The sequence below is a fragment of the Salvelinus alpinus genome, chromosome 2 (assembly GCF_045679555.1).
Source record: "Salvelinus alpinus chromosome 2, SLU_Salpinus.1, whole genome shotgun sequence".
Taxonomy (NCBI): domain Eukaryota; kingdom Metazoa; phylum Chordata; class Actinopteri; order Salmoniformes; family Salmonidae; genus Salvelinus; species Salvelinus alpinus.
Genome location: NC_092087.1, coordinates 2,382,312 through 2,403,415, shown reverse-complemented (window position 1 = coordinate 2,403,415; position 21,104 = coordinate 2,382,312). Strand labels below are relative to the sequence as shown.

The 21,104-nt window shown below is 40.8% G+C and overlaps 1 long non-coding RNA gene across 1 annotated transcript; it reads right to left on the bottom strand.

Moving 5' to 3' along the window:
• Positions 1–1,685: 1,685 nt before the first annotated feature.
• LOC139552794 (uncharacterized) lies at positions 1,686–10,431 on the bottom strand. Its single transcript, XR_011670535.1, has 2 exons — positions 3,126–10,431; positions 1,686–2,899 (listed from the first exon to the last, which is right to left on the bottom strand). It is a non-coding gene; the product is annotated as an uncharacterized lncRNA (long non-coding RNA).
• Between the last annotated feature and the right edge of the window lie 10,673 nt (positions 10,432–21,104).

Here is a 21,104-nt window from a genome sequence, read left to right as displayed (position 1 = left end):
CGATGGACAGCTTAGCGCCACTTGGCTAGTTTTGCTTGGTAATTCGAGAGGGAAAAAGGCCATTCTAAAACCAAACAACGATTGTTCTGGGCAAAGGACCCCTTGTACAACATTCTGATGGAAGATCATCAAAAGTAGGACCCATTTATGATGTTATTAATAATCATGGCCTCTAAACCTTCAAGCTGCATACTGGATCCTATTCCTACTAAACTACTGAAAGAGCTGCTTCCTGTGCTTGGCCCTCCTATGTTGAACATAATAAACGGCTCTCTATCCACCGGATGTGTACCAAACTCACTAAAAGTGGCAGTAATAAAGCCTCTCTTGAAAAAGACAAACCTTGACCCGGAAAATATAAAAAACTATCGGCCTATATCGAATCTTCCATTCCTCTCAAAAAAATTTGAAAAATCTGTTGCGCAGCAACTCACTGCCTTCCTGAAGACAAACAATGTATACAAAATGCTTCAGTCTGGTTTTAGACCCCATCAAAGCACTGAGACTGCACTGGTGAAGGTGGTAAATGACCTTTTAATGGCGTCAGACCGAGGCTCTGCATCTGTCCTCGTGCTACTAGACCTTAGTGCTGCCTTTGACACCATCGATCACCACATTCTTTTGGAGAGACTGGAAACCCAAATTGGTCTACACGGACAAGTTCTGGCCTGGTTTAGATCTTACCTGTCGGAAAGATATCAGTTTGTCTCTGTGAATGGTTTGTCCTCTGACAAATCAACTGTACATTTCGGTGTTCCACAAGGTTCCGTTTTAGGACCACTATTGTTTTCACTATATATTTTACCTCTTGGGGATGTTATTCGAAAACATAATGTTAACTTTCACTGCTATGCGGATGACACACAGCTGTACATTTCAATGAAACATGGTGAAGCCCCAAAATTGCCCTCGCTAGAAGCCTGTGTTTCAGACATAAGGAAGTGGATGGCTGCAAATTTTCTACTTTTAAACTCGGACAAAACAGAGATGCTTGTTCTAGGTCCCAAGAAACAAAGAGATCTTCTGTTAAATCTGACAATTAATCTTGATGGTTGTAAAGTCGTCTCAAATAAAACTGTGAAGGACCTCGCCGTTACTCTTGACCCTGATCTCTCTTTTGACGAACATATCAAGACTGTTTCAAGGACAGCTTTTTTCCATCTACGTAACATTGCAAAAATCAGAAATTTTCTGTCCAAAAATGATGCAGAAAAATTAATCCATGCATTTGTTACTTCTAGGTTAGACTACTGTAATCAGGGGCGAAAATCTGATATCAACCTTGGAGGGGACAATTACATTACATTTTCTCAAGAGCAATTCCTGAGGGGGACACCAAAAGTAGTGCTGTAACACATAGCCTACGTTGTAATATGTTAAATGTATATTGAGGAACCATAATTCCTACAACTGAATAATTGATAGGTACAGTAGTTAACTGAAGGGTTTAACCAACTTGTTCAAATGTTTAAATCATTATAATACTACTATTAATAATAGTTATAGCATTGCTCCTTACCAGTCCAGTATGTATGCAGGTATTCGTACTTACAACTAGCAATATCAAGAAAGGCCAGTAGGTAGCAATGGTACTGTACACTGTATGGGTGTAGTTTTCATAAATACAATGAACATGGTGTGATCTCATCTAAAATAATCTCCATTGAGAACCATCACAAAGTTAGTCTCCGTATTGAATTGACCTTTTAATTTGACTTTTTCTGATACATTTATATAGTCATTAAATGTGCCACTGGCCTGAGTCTACTACAATATCTTTACAAGAACAAAAAGCTTAAAATAAGTACAGTTCTAAAAGCAAAATAACTACTTCAATGAAAAACCCAAATAAATCAAACAAAATATCCTTCAGTCAGTGTCTCAACTCTTCAAACAGCAGCTATGGACAAGTATGTCGCACAAAGTATGCAATTTTAAATAAAATAACATGAAATAAATAATTTGTAAGTGTACTGTCGTGTACTGTCATGTACTAAAAACTACTCTCCTCTAGGCTGCTTAGTACCCGCTCATACTGCCCTAGCACAGCTCTAATAGCAGTATTCCGCACAGTCCACCTTGTTGGACATAGGGGTTTCCGGGTGGGCAGATGTGTTTCTTTGGACGTGGCAATTGATTCAAACATGCTCTTAAACTTTCCTGACTGGCCATAGAGGACACCTAACTGATGGACCCAAGAAAGGGAATCCCGGATCAGTGGGGAGGCTGAGCAGCCAGCCTGTGTAATCAGATTTACACAGTGTGCTCCACAATGGACATAGAGGGCTAATGGCTGCTGCCTTCTCACAATTGCCTGTGCACCTGTGTATTTTCCTGCCATGTTTGAGGCACCATCGTAACTCTGCCCACGTAAGCCAGACATGGGCAAATTGAGCCTCAACAACACTTCAGTTGCCACTTTCGCAATGCCCTCGCCTGTTGTCTCCGACACCCTGTATAGCCCAATAAACTCCTCGTGAGGGACAAGGTCATGGTCAACATAATGCAAAAAGACACTCTCCTGTTCAGCACCAGAGACATCTTGAGTACCATCAACAATTAATAAAAAATTGTACAATCGGAAGAGACCTAATCTCAGCTGCAATGCCTCGAATGATTGTATTGGCCATGATGTTCAGAATTTCATTCTGTGCTTTGGGGCCTCTTGAAACGTCAACACTCTGTTGGCAAGAGTTTGCGGTTCAAAAATTGTGGGTGTGGCTGATATGGTTTTGTGCCATCACTGAGGTAACTGGACAATGCTGTGCCACTGTCCCCTATACTGGTGCTGCTGGCAACAAGGGTGACACCTGGTCCTGCCGTGGCTGTGACATTGTTCTCTGAAGTCTCTCTCCCTGGCTCTTTCCCTTTCACCACCCTCACAGACTCAGTCTGTCTCCTAGAAAAGAAATAAGGTGTTTGCCGTACTCCTAACTACCGGTACCCAAAACTACACAATTAATCACAACAGCAATACCATTGCCATAAACAAATCTTAGTTTAGTCATCAGTTTAAGTTGAGAGCGGGGGTATCCATGGCATTTTCCAATTATGTCCCTATTTTACAAGTCAAAAAAATTGAGAACCTTTCATAATGTTGCCAAACAAAGACTCAACAAACTTACCTGAGACTCCCTGTCTCTGCCAGTCTGTCCCTGCCTATCTGTCCCCAGCTCTGCTGTCTGTGTGCCATCTGTTGCCTGCTCTGCCTAATGACATCATTGTGAAACATTCCATTAGCATTTCACTTCTTTCTTATGAACATTTTATCAACTCGTCTTTGAGATATTAGGCTACTAGAGTTCTTACTTTGCGTTTTGGTGTACTGAAAAATACTCTGATGTCCGTCTTTTTACTTTTTTCTGCCATTTTTCTACCTGGCTGGCTGGCCGGTCTAGCTGCACACACACACATTTACACAACATATGCTACAACCTTTTCTAATTTTAATATAGTTTGTTTCATATTGGCTGGCTTCCAACAATAGCTGAATTTGTAAAGCTAGCGAGCACCAATTCCGTTTCTGTGGTGTTTGCTATAATCTAAAAAAAAAAAAGGTGAAATAAAATAAATGTAAAAAAGTTCACTAGCGACAATTTAGCTTTTGCAACGAGACCATTAAATATATTTAAGACAATGGTATAAGAGAGTGTAGTTCTGTTCAGTTTGGACTTCAGTTTATAGCTAACCTTATCACAGGGACTTTGAAGCACTAAAGCTGCATGCTGATGTCGTGGAAAATCATTTTCAAATACAACGCTTACCAGAACTTTTAAAATCAAACATGCTCTTTATTACAACTGTACAGCCCACTGGCATGTCCCCGCGGAACACACCCCGCGGAACACACCGCTTCCCAACCCCGGTTCCAACATTTATACATAAATAGCATATGGGTCCACCCCATATGCAAATAAGCATACTTCCCCTAATTCTTCCTGCCATCCTTATCTTTTTAGTTCAGGCTTCCTGCTTGTTCACGCCTACTAACGCCCATTATCTGCTTTCAGTTAAATTATAATAGTGGCCAGACCCATGCTTGTCTTAAAAATAATATATGTCCCTCTATACTCTAGGCCTATGACTCAACCCTGTATTTAATTCAATGCCCCAGCATGTTCTCTGGTATGTCCTTATTGGAATTGGCAGACTCTATGTCTCTTCTTATCATTAGTGTCCAGTTGCCTTAGGCATATTTCTCTGGTATGTGTGCTTTTAGTGGAATGTGTAGACTATAAGTCTACTGTGTCCAATTGTTTTAGGTGCCCATGTGTCTGGTCAGTCTGTCAGCACAATGGAGAAAATAAGAGGGCCAGAACGTCTCTTAGTATATCTCCATTACCACAGTCTCATGATAAATGTGAACATGTGGTTCGTTACTTTAATGTTCAGCTATCTTTTATATTTATATTTTATCCATGTGTTTTATGTTACTACTACAATCCCCCCTCTGGGGCTATTTAGCCACATAAATGATACAAATAAGACTTTGGGATAGTAAATTAAAATACCTATGATAAACAAGAAAATACAAAAAATAAAAACAAAGTGAAGCATATAAACCAACAAGACCAAACATCTCCAATGTGAAATAGGAGTAAAAGATCCAATCAGAAACATTAAAGAAAACCAACTAGACCAAACATCTCCAATATTCATAAGAGTAAAAGATCAAATTTGGTATAAAAATATAAGGATAAAATATTACATATTTGATGAAGCATGAGCGTGTAGGTAAATAGCCTTGCCTGAGGTTATCTCAGTTATGTGAAAATCAAAATAATACAAGGAGTATAATAATAAATGAATAAGAAAAAAATAAAAGACCTACATGCAGTTACAAAAGAAAATTGACACAACATCATTCTAAATTTAAGCATTTCAACATGATCCTCCTTGCAGACATGAATTTGGAAATACAGCATATACAGGTAGACCATCCTTACAAAAATCATGGCAAGCATAACCACCTCCAGGAACTACTCTATATAGACAGTTTGGATTCCCAAAGGGGCAGTCCAAAGGTCCACCGACCGCATTACAAGGCTTTCCATACTTATTAGTATACTTGCCTGGGCTACTCGGTACAGGATCAATCACCACAGGAGGGTCATCTCTCCTTACAGACATCTAGTTAACTGCTGTCTGAACCACAATTGACTTTACCAGGGTATAACACAACAAAATGCAATACCCAAAGCCAACAACCCTCCTCCCAACATGATGGTCATCCTAGCAAACATGACACAAACTCCACCCTTCTCCACTAAGAGCCAATTAAGTATAGTTAATGAATCCCTGTTGATTATATCATATATAATTAATCCATTCTAAGTTCATATTTGGTGTTATCCACAGAAATATAGATTCAAATCCTGATTTAACCTCCTCTCTGGCCTTGAAATCCCTAAGTAGACCTCTAAGCAGTCCAATTGCATTAAGGTATACCTCAGGATCCTTATCATAAACCCTTTTAACTCTAGGTTTTAACATAGTCATCATGGAGTGATTCAATAATAGTAACCTATTTAATTGCTTCTAACTAAGGCACAAAGATCAATCCATCCATCAGGCAATACATTCAACAGTTAGTTTTTTCCACACATCCAGAAACTATCAGCAATACCTCTGTCTTGATTTTTCAACATATTAAGAGATGGCGCAACCTGAGTTATGTGACCACACAACCCTTTATCATTATTTTTACGAACTCCCACATTCTCTAAAACCCAAATAGTATCACATTCTACAGTGGTGTTTCCTACATCAATTCCTTCGGTGTCATGGCTGTAAAAACATTCATATTTTCCTTTAACCACAGTACTTCTGTCTAATTGGGGTCCATTTAATTCAGTTCTAATTTCATAGGCAGCACAATCATTGTCTCCCAACTTAGTCTCGTTTAACATGGCTCTGCCTCTAGTGCTCCCTTGAGCAATCCTACATTCAATGTCACACAAGGGAATAGAATACTTTCTATTGGTACAATAGTCATTTTTCCAACTTACACAGTTTTTAAATGATGCTGGTTCAGAGACTATTAAAAGATCAGACAAAGGTGATTTTCTTCACAAAATACAATTGTCCATTCTGTGTCTGTTTGCCATATTCTTAGCCCATTCGTATCACTTCTTCTTCACTACTTCTTCTCGTGTGGTGTCCTTGAGTGCTTCTGATTCTGATATATCTAATTCTGTTGCTTTTTCAATGTTCTTATTTTGAGGTAGATCATTAGAGTTTATCAGAAAGTTTCAAATATCAGTAAAAATTCTCCTGACTGATGTCTCAGGTTGCTTTGTTGGCACGGTGGTCTGCTTGGTAAGGGCAGTCGATGTCATCTAGTGGTAACTACTGTGGTCGTCACAGCAGCCGCCACCCTTGTTGTTGTCACAGGTTCTTCCTGTTCAGGTGCAGGGGTAGGTCTTCACCTTCCACTGGTTCAATCTTGTTCATGATGAGCACCTACTCGTCTTTTTCTTTGATTCATGTCAGGTCACATCCTTTCGGGTCCCAAACGACTTCTCCCTTTGTTTGGTGATGTGTCCATCCACAGAGTGCAATCTCCGATAAGGGTTTGATCCTTATGATTGAGATAGACTTCAGTTCTCCTGCTTCTGTTATACATTGAGGTGGAACATAGATTCTAACCTTGTCAGTCTTTTTGGATTGTTCGGCTGATTCCATTCTTCTCTTCCTGCTCCCACCATACATCTTGATTGTGCATTAGTCTGTTGTTTCTATACTAGCATTCACTGTTGCTTCTGTTATGTCAATGTCATTATTCTTTTGTTGTTCTAACATCAATGGTCTGTAAAGGAGGCCATTCAAAAGTTTAAAAGTCAATTGTGGGGTAATCCCCATTTTCTTCAGCTTGCGGGACTTTTCCTCCTCTTTCTTCACCTGAAGCTCCCTCCTCAGGCCGGACTTAGCTTCCATCTGGAAGGGTTTCAATTTTAGGAAAGAAACGTTCTTATTCTGTTCCTTGTGAGGCCTCTCCTCCTCTTCTGGGTGCATTAGTCGGTGCACGTGTCATATTTTGGCTTTCACTTGATTTACTGTTTTCTTGGCTCCTCCCTGGCATCTCAATCGTTTCCGCTGCTCCTGCTCCCTCCAGGCTCCCTCCTGGTGAATCAGCATCCTCAGTGTCCTCATCTCTATGTGGTTGTGTCCTTCTCTCTGTTGGGACTCAGCTGCAGTGGTTCAGATGGTATCACGTCTGGCTTCTTTTCACTTGGACGGCCGTTCTTGTTGCTTTGGCCACCTCATAGGGTCCATCTCTCCTCGGTTGATCCCACTTCCTCCGGATCCCTCCAACGTGGACTAGATCTCCTGGTACCACTGAGAGAGGTCCTTCTGGTCCCCTTGGATCATCAAACGCAGAACCTCTCATCCTGGTTCAGGTTTCTGCCTACTTTCTGTGAAGCATTCATACTTAGAGACTTATGGCCTCTGTTCTAAGATTGCACCATACATCCTCTTACTTCCATCACTCATCACACAACAAACAGACATTCAGGCTGAAGCTGGCGAACCCCTCTCCTTCTGGTTTCCTAAACATAAGACTTGGAAAACAACAGACAAAACATAACAGCATTGACAATGTTATGTGTTATGCATAAATATATTCATGCAAACTGAAATCTGAGACCATGACAATTCCCACTCTCTCTTTACCTGACTCTATGCCTCCAGGATACTTTTCTGCTGGACTCCACAAAAATAAAAGCCCTAAAAAGCTTCCTCATGCTTCCACCCAGTCTTCCCCTTTCGGCCACAGGTTCTGAGAGGTGTTCCCAAATCATGTCATTTTTACTTAGTTTCCCATCTACTCCATTTCAACTGATAATCATGTGCATAACCTACAATTAACATTCTCTCTTCTTGAATTAATTCAACACTGTATATGCTTTCATATCAATCCCTTTAACATGTTTGTTTAGAGTATAATATCCTATCATCCATTCTCTTTCACATGATGTATTAAAAATAAAACATGTAGCCTCCAAACTCAACCCAGTATGTCTATAGTGGAATCTAATCTCTCTCTCTTTCTCTCTCTGATTCCACATCCTCTGTCATGGTGTTTTCAAGCTCACCCATTATTCAGCTGGACCTTACTTCTCGTGAGACTTATGCACCCACCAAAGAGAGACATAAAGAACTTTACCACTGCAGTGTTGTAAGAAGTATACCACCAGCCTGGTGTATCTTGATGTACACTCAGTCTCCAGAATGCAGCCCAAGCCCTTCCATTTCTGGCTGTTTTTTCCTGAGGACATACACACTAACACATGGGTTATTTCCTGACAACATTAGCAAGATCACTAAATCTTAATTTTTAATAACAGCCCTATGTAATCATTCTGCCTCAAATACCTGGCCTCCTGCCACAGAAATATTCATAATGATAGTCAAATGATTGTCCCCACAGCAACTGCTGTAAAATAACATGTAATCATTCAAGCGTTTTCCAGTTGGATTAATATCCAATCCTAACAAAACTATGTCATAAGTTTCTTAAACTTTTGCTCTAATGTTCAAAATGCCACCACTTATTCTTTTTACCATATCTTTAGATATGTGAATTGTTCTATTTACTTTTAGAATTGTCCCTATATTTTACACAGCCAGCTATCTTTCCTTTTCTGTGAATTATCTCTATTTTTATACATATTTCTAGAAATAACACCCCTTTACTACCATTACCTTCATTTATAAGTCCCCTAACCCATAACTGCCATTGTTTGATACATACTTAAAACATCCTTAAGTCAATTTAAAATAGATATCATTCCCTCCTGAGGAACATATTCACAACCTTATGTTCCTCAAAACAAATAAATTGACCAAACGAGAAAAAGAGAAAAAATAAATTATAATAATTGCACATTTGCAATATTACCACTATTTTTAATGTAATGGAAAACGTCCATCCGTTTCATTCTATGCCAATGTTATTGTTGGTCTCTGTCTTCTTCATCCTTGGGTAACATTGCACAACAGAATACCTTTTTATTCCATTATTTTATAAAAGTTTTATCATTACAATTCCAATGATATTATAAAACAAAATAAACAAAAAACCTTATCTAATCCTCTGTAAGTTGTCAACCTCCTTGTCTCAGGAGTATTTTCCAGAGTGGCCCTAGGCCTATTAAATTTAAACAGTGCTATATCTAAATAACTAAACAGTTATTTTGAAATACTTTTCCCAATCCAATATTCAGGATAACAGTCCTTAGTGTTTACTTTAACTCAAATTTGACCTTATCTATTCAATACACAACATCCCTTTAATAATTAACATTTATACTAAACACTTTTATTACCAGTACTATCTATTTTCCCAATAGCCCTTTTGTCTCAGTTTCTCTCATGAGTGGCCTGATAATAAAAAAAATCAGTACCCCAATAACCTTAAGTCATTATTCTCCCAACAAATATAACATAATTTCAGCATGTCTTTTTTTTTTTTTTTAGATACAGTTCACAGGTCATCAGACACAGTTGTCCCTCACTATTCAGTCGATTAGGGCGGGTATGAGCTCCACACCCACTAGTGGTGATATTCTCTCCCATGCCCTAAAGCATTCTGACGTCACCTTTCATGACAACTCCCTTATTCTACTGGTGATCTCTCAGATGAATTACAGATGATGTAGTTATCAACAAAACCCTTACAGAAACCCACACTCCAATAAAACCTTTAGAAAAACTTTCAACACTTTTTATATGCATAATGAACAAAACACATTTGTGTATTCCCCCAAAGACCATAACCCCAAAGAACTGATAGTTTTACCTATGAACCCATGTTATATCGAAAATAAAAATTAAAATAAACCTATTCGAATAACTTATTCAATTTAAGGGTACAACTCTTCATAATTTTCCCAGGGACATAATAGATTTTCAAAGTAATTATACAGTTTGAATAGAGTCTGGTGTCTTAAACATTTTATAAGTATATCCCACCTGTTCCAACAATTTCTAGTAAAAGGTGATCAGTCTTTCACAAGAAATTCCTAGGATTCAGGGCATTTTGAGACCATTAATATGTTTCCACTCCCCCTTTCTTTAGGAGCAACTTAAATACATTTTTCAAAAACATGTTCATCCTTTTGCATACCCAATTTGAAACTGAATTGGAAAAAACCCTTCCAATAAACCTACTAATGTATATTCATTCCCAGTACATGGTGCACTTAGTAGTAAATCATAAGCCAATAATCGCAAAGGGACTGGACTCACTCATCCAGAACTCCATGTTTTAGCCTTATCCAGATATTTTTATTTTTAAAGCGGCTGACTTTAATTAACTGCTTTCCACAGTAATGCAGTCTCCAATGACATTGTTGACCAGAGAAGATTAAAAAACCCTTTTTTTCCCTTATTCTTTCTGGAAAAGAAAGTGTACATATTGTTAATATTCACAACGTTACCTTTTAGTCAGCAAACCAATAATTTTACTTATCCATAGATTTTATTCTAAAGCGTCTTTAACAGTTCCAGAGAATTGTGGTATAGAATGTCTAACAATTAAAATTCCATCGTTATTTTACTAGATGTCAAACGTGATCCAATACTTCTTCTTGACCACATATAAACTGTAATCTCTATGAAACACTCATTGTTCGCTCAGAGACTATACACCGACAAGTAAAAAATTCCATTCTCACTAACCTCAAACCAATTAGTTGTTTGTTATTTTGACAAGGAAATAAACTCTTGTATAGCGGCATTTCCTACTACCGCACTAAGTTCTAATGTCACATTACACTACCCGATATACCTATATCCAGAACAGAGAGCTATTTTCTTATTGGTTCTTAGATCTTGTCAATAGTTCTGCCAATCACCCGCACGTCTGCGAGGACTAGAGGAACCACACACACAACCTCATCGCAATGTATTTTCTGATGATAGAATGTTGACATCAGAACGCCTACAAATCGAGCTTCACATTTTGGTCCCATGCGACTATTTATTTATTTATTTTTCCTAAATACTCCCATGTATTTCTACACCTTTTATTTACTATTTTTCCGAGTTAGAGCCAATCTCCTTTCCAATTAATAATTCATTTGTCACATCACTTAATTTCTTTTATCGAAGCCTACTCTATACAGTACATACATTATTTCTGAATACTACAGCATCAACTCTACTCTGTCACAGGAGAGCTGCGCGCTCCCTCTCCTGGACGTTCTGCCTACATACACACACAACTCGTCTTTCCTTCCTAATCTTCTATTTTTACACAGATCTACTCATTTCTTACAACATTATCATTCATCCTTTTATGTTTCATCCGTTCATTCAATCCCTTTGTTTTTACCTCAAAACAACTCAGTCTTTCTTTATTGACTTAATTCACTTCCTTCTACATAAGCCTAGACTTCTACAATATGACGAGACTACTGTCTAATCGGATCAGCTTGTCTTCATATCCTATTCAACCCCCAATACTTATCTTTTCTTCTATTCTTAGAGTAGTATTGTGGCGTGACCTACTGAATTACCAAACCCTGGTAGCTAGACAGAGCGGTTTTTTATTCGCAGGATTTCTTTTGCATTTGAACGCCGCACAATCGGGCCAACGTTTTTCCTGCACCTACTACTTCACCCATACAATCCTCCTTTCAGAGCGGAAACTATGAATATTTATTTAACTACTGATTTATGTTTTGACCGTATAAGTTACTTTTGCAGTTGAACGCCGCACAATCGGGCTAACGTTTTCCTACAACCTACTGTTTTATGCTTTGACTGTATAAGCTACTTTTGCAGTTGAACGCCGCACAATCGGGCTAACGTTTTTCCTGCCTTCTAAATATTTCATCCGTTCAGTCCTTCTTTCAAAGCGGTAACCATGAAATATTAATTTAACTACTAAATATTCACCAACAGACCCTTCTGCCGCGCTGTGAATATCCCACCCAAGCAGACCTTTTCAAAAATGTTAACCAGCCATCTCAGCCAGATGCGCAAACAACCGCATCATTTAAGCTACACATTCGAACGGTCTGATCTGAACGAGCGCATGCATGCTCACTCTACATCTAACACAAGCAAAGTTCACAGCACCTATTCACTCAGTCTCTATACATGCGCATACATTTACATTTAATACCATTCCCCAAATTACACATACATGCAAATTCATTGAATTTAAAAGTTCTTTTGTATTTACTGGTTTCATTTTAGGAAATTTGAAAGAGAGACTTACGTGGCGCTCCTCTCGCTGAGACAGTATCTCTGGAGCAATCTTACACAAACATTTCAACTATTGTAAGAACTTGCTTACCGTCTAGTTGGGCGGCCACCTCTGTTTGTTTAGATTGTCCAAAGAACCCATCATCAGCCAAGAACGTCCCAGTCCCTATCAGCTCCTGGCTAGCTCGCCAATTTTGTCGTGGAAAATCATTTTCAAATACAACGCTTACCAGAACTTTTAAAATCAAACATGCTCTTTATTACAACTGTACAGCCCACTGGCATGTCCCCGCGGAACACACCCCGCGGAACACACCGCTTCCCAACCCCGGTTCCAACATTTATACATAAATAGCATATGGGTCCACCCCATATGCAAATAAGCATACTTCCCCTAATTCTTCCTGCCATCCTTATCTTTTTAGTTCAGGCTTCCTGCTTGTTCACGCCTACTAACGCCCATTATCTGCTTTCAGTTAAATTATAATAGTGGCCAGACCCATGCTTGTCTTAAAAATAATATATGTCCCTCTATACTCTAGGCCTATGACTCAACCCTGTATTTAATTCAATGCCCCAGCATGTTCTCTGGTATGTCCTTATTGGAATTGGCAGACTCTATGTCTCTTCTTATCATTAGTGTCCAGTTGCCTTAGGCATATTTCTCTGGTATGTGTGCTTTTAGTGGAATGTGTAGACTATAAGTCTAGTGTGTCCAATTGTTTTAGGTGCCCATGTGTCTGGTCAGTCTGTCAGCACAATGGAGAAAATAAGAGGGCCAGAACGTCTCTTAGTATATCTCCATTACCACAGTCTCATGATAAATGTGAACATGTGGTTCGTTACTTTAATGTTCAGCTATCTTTTATATTTATATTTTATCCATGTGTTTTATGTTACTACTACACTGATCTTGGAATAAATTGACGATAGCAAAGATTCCATCTTTGACGACGCCACATTAATGGAATAGGTACTAGCTAGCTTGCTAGTTAATGTTTGCTTTAGTTTGCGCGCTAGCTCTGCAAATTCAGCTAGTGTGTGAACCCTGCCAACATAAAAATGTAAACATTGCTATGGCGCGATTGACTGGATTAACCTCACGTCAGTTACGTACATGTGCCTTTCGGACAGTAGATACGAACCCTCTATTACCTTGCCAGCTAAAGAACTGGCAGTGGATCAAACCATTGTGAGGCAAAGGGCGGGGTGGTCGCAATCTTTTGAAACTTAAAAAGGCGCTATTAAGTGTCTATAATCAGCACAACTGCTTTCATTGCGTATTATTAATATTATTGAAATTACATAGTTATGTTTACAGTGATAGATTGGGGGGGACAAATCATATTTTTCCCAGGATGGGGGGGTCGTGTCCCCCCCGTCCCCCCTGGGATTTCCGCCTATGACTGTAATGCTCTACTTTCCGGCTACCCGGATAAAGCACTAAATAAACTTCAGTTAGTGCTAAATACGGCTGCTAGAATCCTGACTAGAACCAAGAAATTTGATCATATTACTCCAGTGCTAGCTTCCCTACACTGGCTTCCTGTTAAGGCAAAGGCTGATTTCAAGGTTTTACTGTTAACCTATAAAGCGTTACATGGGCTTGCTCCTACCTATCTTTCCGAGTTGGTCCTGCCGTACATACCTATACGTACGCTACGGTCACAAGACGCAGGCCTCCTAATTGTCCCTAGAATTTCTAAGCAAACAGCGGGAGGCAGGGCTTTCTCCTATAGATCTCCATTTTTATGGAACGGTCTGCCTACCCATGTGAGAGACGCAGACTCGGTCTCAACCTTTAAGTCTTTACTGAAGACTTATCTCTTCAGTAGGTCATATGATTGAGTGTAGTCTGGCCCAGGAGTGTGAAGGTGAACGGAAAGGCTCTGGAGCGACGAACCGCCCTTGCTGTCTCTGCCTGGCCGGTTCCCCTCTCTCCACTGGGATTCTCTGCCTCTAACCCTATTACAGGGGCTGAGTCACTGGCTTACTGGTGCTCTTTCATGCCGTCCCTGGGAGGGGTGCGTCACTTGAGTGGGTTGAGTTACTGACGTGATCTTCCTGTCTGGGTTGGCGCCCCCCCTTGGTTTGTGCTGTGGTGGAAATCTTTGTGGGCTATACTCGGCCTTGTCTCAGGATTGTAAGTTGGTGGTTGAAGATATCCCTCTAGTGGTGTGGGGGCTGTGCTTTGGCAAAGTGGGTGGGGTTATATCCTTCCTGTTTGGCCCTGTCCGGGGGTTTCTTCTGATGGGGCCACAGTGTCTCCTGACCCCTCCTGTCTCAGCCTCCAGTATTTATGCTGCAGTAGTTTATGTGTCGGGGGGCTAGGGTCAGTTGGTTATACCTGGAGTACTTCTCCTATCTTATCCAGTGTCCTGTGTGAATTTAAGTATGCTCTCTCTAATTCTCTCGTTCTCTCTTTCGTTCTCTCTCTCGGAGAACCTGAGCCCTAGGACCATACGTCACGGCAAACCGGGCATGATGACTCCTTGCTGTCCCCAGTCCGCCTGGCCTTGCTGCTATTCCAGTTTCAGCTGTTCTGCCTGCGGTTATGGAAACCCTACCTGTCCCAGACCTGCTTTCAACTCTTAATGATCGGCTATGAAAAGCCAACTGATATTTATTCCTGATTATTATTTGACCATGCTTGTCATTTATGAACATTTTGAAAATATTGTCTCTCTCTAATTCTCTCCTTCTCTCTTTCTTTCTCTCTCTCGGAGGACCTGAGCCCTAGGACCATACGTCACGGCAAACCGGGCATGATGACTCCTTGCTGTCCCCAGTCCGCCTGGCCTTGCTGCTATTCCAGTTTCAGCTGTTCTGCCTGCGGTTATGGAACCGCCACCTGTCCCAGACCTGCTATTTTCAACTCTTAATGATCGGCTATGAAAAGCCAACTGAAAATTGTTCATGATTATTATTTGACCATGCTTGTCACTTATGAACATTTTGAACATCTTGGCATAGTTCTGTTATAATCTCCACCCGGCACAGCCAGAAGAGGACTGGCCACCCCTCATAGCCTGGTTCCTCTCTAGGTTTCTTCCTAGGTTTTGGCCTTTCTAGGGAGTTTTTCCTAGCCACCGTGCTTCTACACCTGCATTGCTTGCTGTTTGGGGTTTTAGGCTGGGTTTCTGTACAGCACTTCGAGATATTAGCTGATGTACGAAGGGCTATATAAAATAAACTTGATTTGATTTTGATTTATTTCATATATCTGTCGAACATGTTTACTATTAGTTTGCGCCCAGATTTTGGGCGCTCTCTCGCTATAACGTAAGCTGCATGTCGTACTGAAGTTATGTTTAGAATTCTAACACGGCGATTGCATTAAGAACTAGTGTATCTATCATTTCCTATACAACATGTATTTTTTAGTAAAGTTTATGAATAGTTATTTGGTCAGAATAGGTGAGTGTCAGAAATATATCCGGACATTCTGGGAAAAAGATGCTAAGTTTTCACAATGTATAACCACAGATTTCAGCTCTAAATATGCACATTTTCGAACAAACCATATATGTATTGTGTAATATGATGTTATAGGACTGTCATCTGATGATGTTTATGAAGGTTAGTGAAATAATTAATATCTTTTGCTGGTTTTGTCGCTATCGCTACTGTTGCCTTGAATCAATGTAGCTGTGTGGTTGGCTATTGTAGTAAGCTAATATAATGCTATATTGTGTTTTCGCTGTAAAACACTTAAAGAATCGGAAATATTGGCTGGATTCACAAGATGTTTGTCTTTCATTTGCTGTACACCATGTATTTTTCATAAATGTTTTATGATGAGTATTTCAATTTGGTCTCTGTAATTGTTCTAGCTGCTTCGGTGCTATTTCCGATTGTAGCTGCAATGTAAAACTATGATTTATACCTCAAATATGCAAATTTTTCAAACAAAACTGTCACGGCTTTCTTCCTGGGATGAAGGAGAGGACCAAAATGCAGCGCAGTTAGTGTTCAACATGTTTAATATAACGAACTGTGGACACTTACAACAATACAAAACAACAAACGTGAAAACCGAGACAGTCCTATCTGGTGCAGAACACAAACACAGAGACAAGAAACAACCACCCACAATCCCCAACACAAAACAAGCCACCTATATATGATTCTCAATCAGGAACAACGATTGACAGCTGCCTCTGATTGAGAACCATATTAGGCTGAACACAGAAACAGACAAACTAGACACACAACATAGAATGCCCACCCCAACTCACGCCCTGACCATACTAAACAAATACAAAAACAAGGGAAAACAGGTCAGGAACGTGACAAAAACATAGATTTATTGTATAACATGTTATAAGACTGTCATCTGATGAAGTTGTTTCTTGGTTAGTTTGGTTGGTTCTTGGTTAGTTTGGTTGGTTTTGTGCATGCTACCTGTGCTGTGAAAAATGTCTGTGCTTTTTTGTATTTGGTGGTGAGCTAACATAAATATACGTGGTGTTTTCGCTGTAAAACATTTAAAAAATCTGACATGTTGGCTGGATTCACAAGATGTTTATCTTTCATTTGCTGTATTGCACTTGTTAATGTGTGAAAGTTAAATATTTCTAAAAAATATATTTTGAATTTCGCGCCCTGCACTTGGACAGGCTGTTGTCATATTGAGCCCGACACCGGCCTGCAGCCATAAAAGGTTAAGGAATCCACAAGGTCGATCTGATACCTTCAAGCTAATTCAGAGACCGGGGGTAGGATTGCACTTTGCTTGCAGAATGGGGGAGTTAGGTTTAGCGGTTGGAGTTAGGGTTAGGTTGGGGACAAATTCTTAATACCGAATAGGGTTAGGTTTTTGTTTGTTAGGGTTATAGGGTTAGGGGTAGGGTTGAGGGTTGGGGTTAGGGTTTAGAGTTAGGGTTAGGGGGGTTAAGGGTTTAGGGTTGGGGTTAGGTTTCTAGTTTTGAGTCGGATGATCTACTTCCATCTCTGACACGTGGAAGCCGAAGGGGGGGAAAGGAAATGGGTGCACTACACAGCATTGACGCGCGGGCCAGGGGGAACCCCCCTGGGCGCACCGGCCAAAGTTGTAGACCCCATGGTTGCCCACTTGTAGAAATGTCCTAGGGGTAGGGTTGAGGGTTGGTTGGGCTTAAAACAGTCCGTCCGTAGCGTTAAGGAATGGTTAAGGTTAGGGTTGAGGTTAGGGTTAGAATGGTTAAGGTTAGGGTTAGAATGGTTAGGGTTGGGGTTAGAGATGGGTAAGGGTTGGATTGGTTAAGGTTAGGGTTTAGGGTTATGGTTAGGGTTGGGGTTAGGGGTTAGGGGTTAGGGTTAGGGTTAGGGTCAGGGTTAGGGTTAGGTTTTGAATATAATTGTGTTTCGTTTCAGCTAGTTTGTTTTACGGTGCACAGGCCTATCTCATGTTTATCCCTCTTCTGATGATCTGTTATATTAGGTGTAGTACTTAAAAAGGCCCGTAGGTGTCCTCCTAAGATCATAAATTAAACTGAAGTAAGTTCTAAAATGCCTATTTTTCTGGGTGACAGTGCAGGAGCAGATGTGGTGAAATATTCATTCAACCATAATGTTGTTAAATATGAACATAAAAGCAATATTGTGCATTTAGTTGGTTTTATTGTTTTATTCTGTTAAAAGAAAGGAAAAACCTAAGAAAAGGAAATGCCAAACTAAAACCGAACAAAACATAAATATATAGAGTATAGATAAAATATAAATAAAACCATGTTCTTCTCCATCCATTTTCCTGTCTGTTAAAACCCATTTTCTAAACCCTCTCGTTCAGGCCATTTGGCGTTATTGTCTGTAGGTGCTGGATCCACTCCCGTTCTACCCTCTTTCGCTGCCCACAGGTCCAGCCTATGTGTGACTGTAACCCTGATATGGTAAGGTGGGTGATGGGGTGCTCCTGGAAGTGGGTTATGAGTGCCGTTTGTAGGTGTGCCCTGTTATACACCTGTTATACAGGTGTTATTTGAGTCTGGTTTCTATGGTGTGTTTGGTTTCTCCGATGTATTGTTTATTGCAGAGTGTGCATGTAATGATATAAATGGCGTTATGGGTGTTCAATGAATAGGATTCTTGTACTGGTGCTGATGTATGGCTGTGTATGTTTGTAATGAACTTTATCTGTCAAAAATGGAAATTGTGAGATTTGGGGTCTTGTGGTGGCTTACTACTGAATCTTGCTTTGGTGAGGAGGTCCTTTAAATTGTTGTTCTTTCTGAATGCTGAAATTATTCTGTATGGTTTGAGTGGTATGTAAGTGTGCTGAACTGTAGAGAAGTTATGTTTGATTAATTGATGTAGGGATCTGATTCTATGTGAAAATGTGGTTACTAGGGGGATGATAACTGTCTGTTGATTGAGTATTGATGACAAAGGAGAAGGGACAGAGGAAGTGTTGCGGTTTAGTGATTGGTGCAGATCACTCTCCATAGGGGAGTCAGGATTAGGGTGAAGGAGGGAGGTAGGGATTAAGTTAGGATGAGAACCCTGATTAGGGTAATGGAAAACATTAAGGTTAGGCGTGGGGTTTGGGGAGAGGTTAAGGTTAGGCGTGGGGTTTGGGAGAGGTTAAGGTTAGGAGTAGGGTTTGGGGAGAGGTTAAGGTTAGGCGTGGGGTTTGGGGAGAGGTTAAGGTTAGGCATGGGGTTTGGGGAGAGGTTAAGGTTAGGTGTGGGGTTTGGGGAGAGGTTAAGGTTAGGCGTGGGGTTTGGGGAGAGGTTAAGGTTAGGCGTGGGGTTTGGGGAGAGGTTAAGGTTAGGCGTGGGGTTTGGGGAGAGGTTAAGGTTAGCCGTGGGGTTTGGGGAGAGGTTAAGGTTAGGCGTGGGGTTTGGGGAGAGGTTAAGGTTAGGCATGGGGAGAGGTTAAGGTTAGGCGTGGGGTTTGGGGAGAGGTTAAGGTTAGGCGTGGGGAGAGGTTAAGGTTAGGCGTGGGGTTTGGGGAGAGGTTAAGGTTAGGCGTGGGGTTTGGGGAGAGGTTAAGGTTAGGCGTGGGGTTAGGGGAGAGGTTAAGGTTAGGCGTGGGGTTTGGGGAGAGGTTAAGGTTAGGCGTGGGGTTTGGGGAGAGGTTAAGGTTAGGCGTGGGGTTTGGGGAGAGGTTAGGGTTAGGGTTAGGGTTAGGGTTAGGGTTAGGGTTAGGTTTTGAATATAATTGTGTTTCGTTTCAGCTAGTTTGTTTTACGGTGCACAGGCCAATCTCCTGTTTATCCCTCTTCTGATGATCTTTTATATTAGGTGTAGTACTTAAAAAGGCCCGTAGGTGTCCTCCTAAGATCATAAATTAAACTGAAGTAGGTTCTAAAATGGCTCTTTTTCTGGGTGACAGTGCAGGAGCCGATGTGGTGAAAGATTCATTCAACCATGATGTTGTTAAATATGAACATAAAAGCAATATTGTGCATTTAGTTGGTTTTATTGTTTTATCATATTAAAAGAAAGGAAAGACCTAAGAAAAGGAAATGCCAAACTAAAACTGAACAAAACATAAATATATAGAGTATAGATAAAATATAAATAAAACCATGTTCTTCTCCATCCATTTTCCTGTCTGTTAAAACCCATTTTCTAAAACCTCTCGTTCAGGCCATTTGGCGTTATTGTCTGTAGGTGCTGGATCCACTCCCGTTCTACCCTCTTTCGCTGCCCACAGGTCCAGCCTATGTGTGACTGTAACCCTGATATGGTAAGGTGGGTGATGGGGTGCTCCTGGAAGTGGGTTATGAGTGCCGTTTGTAGGTGTGCCCTTTTAATGTTATACAGGTGTTGTTTGAGTCTGGTTTCTATGGTGTGTTTGGTTTCTCCGATGTATTGTTTATTGCAGAGTGTGCATGTAATGATATAAATGGCGTTATGGGTGTTCAATGAATAGGATTCTTGTACTGGTGCTGATGTATGGCTGTGTATGTTTGTAATGAACTTTATCTGTCGAAAATGGAAATTGTGAGATTTGGGGTCTTGTGGTGGCTTACTACTGAATCTTGCTTTGGTGAGGAGGTCCTTTAAATTGTTGTTCTTTCTGAATGCTGAAATTATTCTGTATGGTTTGAGTGGTATGTAAGTGTGCTGAACTGTAGAGAAGTTGTGTTTGATTGATTGATGTAGGGATCTGATTCTATGTGAAAATGTGGTTACTAGGGGGATGATAATTGTCTGTTGATTGAGTAATGATGACAAAGGAGAAGAGACAGAGGAAGTGTTGCGGTTTAGTGATTGGTGCAGATCACTTTCCATAGGGGAGTCAGGATTAGGGTGAAGGAGGGAGGTAGAGATTAAGTTAGGATGAGAACCCTGATTAGGGTAATGGTAAACATTAAGGTTAGGCGTGGGGTTTGGGGAGAGGTTAAGGTTAGGCGTGGGGTTTGGGGAGAGGTTAAGGTTAGGCGTGGGGTTTGGGGAGAGGTTAAGGTTAGGCGTGGGGTTTGGGGAGAGGTTAAGGTTAGGCGTGGGGTTTGGGGAGAGGTTAAGGTTAGGCGTGGGGTTTGGGGAGAGGTTAAGGTTAGGCGTGGGGTTTGGGGAGAGGTTAAGGTTAGGCGTGGGGTTTGGGGAGAGGTTAAGGTTAGCCGTGGGGTTTGGGGAGAGGTTAAGGTTAGCCGTGGGGTTTGGGGAGAGGTTAAGGTTAGGCATGGGGAGAGGTTAAGGTTAGGCGTGGGGTTTGGGGAGAGGTTAAGGTTAGGCGTGGGGAGAGGTTAAGGTTAGGCGTGGGGTTTGGGGAGAGGTTAAGGTTAGGCGTGGGGTTTGGGGAGAGGTTAAGGTTAGGCGTGGGGTTAGGGGAGAGGTTAAGGTTAGGCGTGGGGTTTGGGGAGAGGTTAAGGTTAGGCGTGGGGTTTGGGGAGAGGTTAAGGTTAGGCGTGGGGTTTGGGGAGAGGTTAGGGTTAGGGTTAGGGTTAGGGTTAGGGTTAG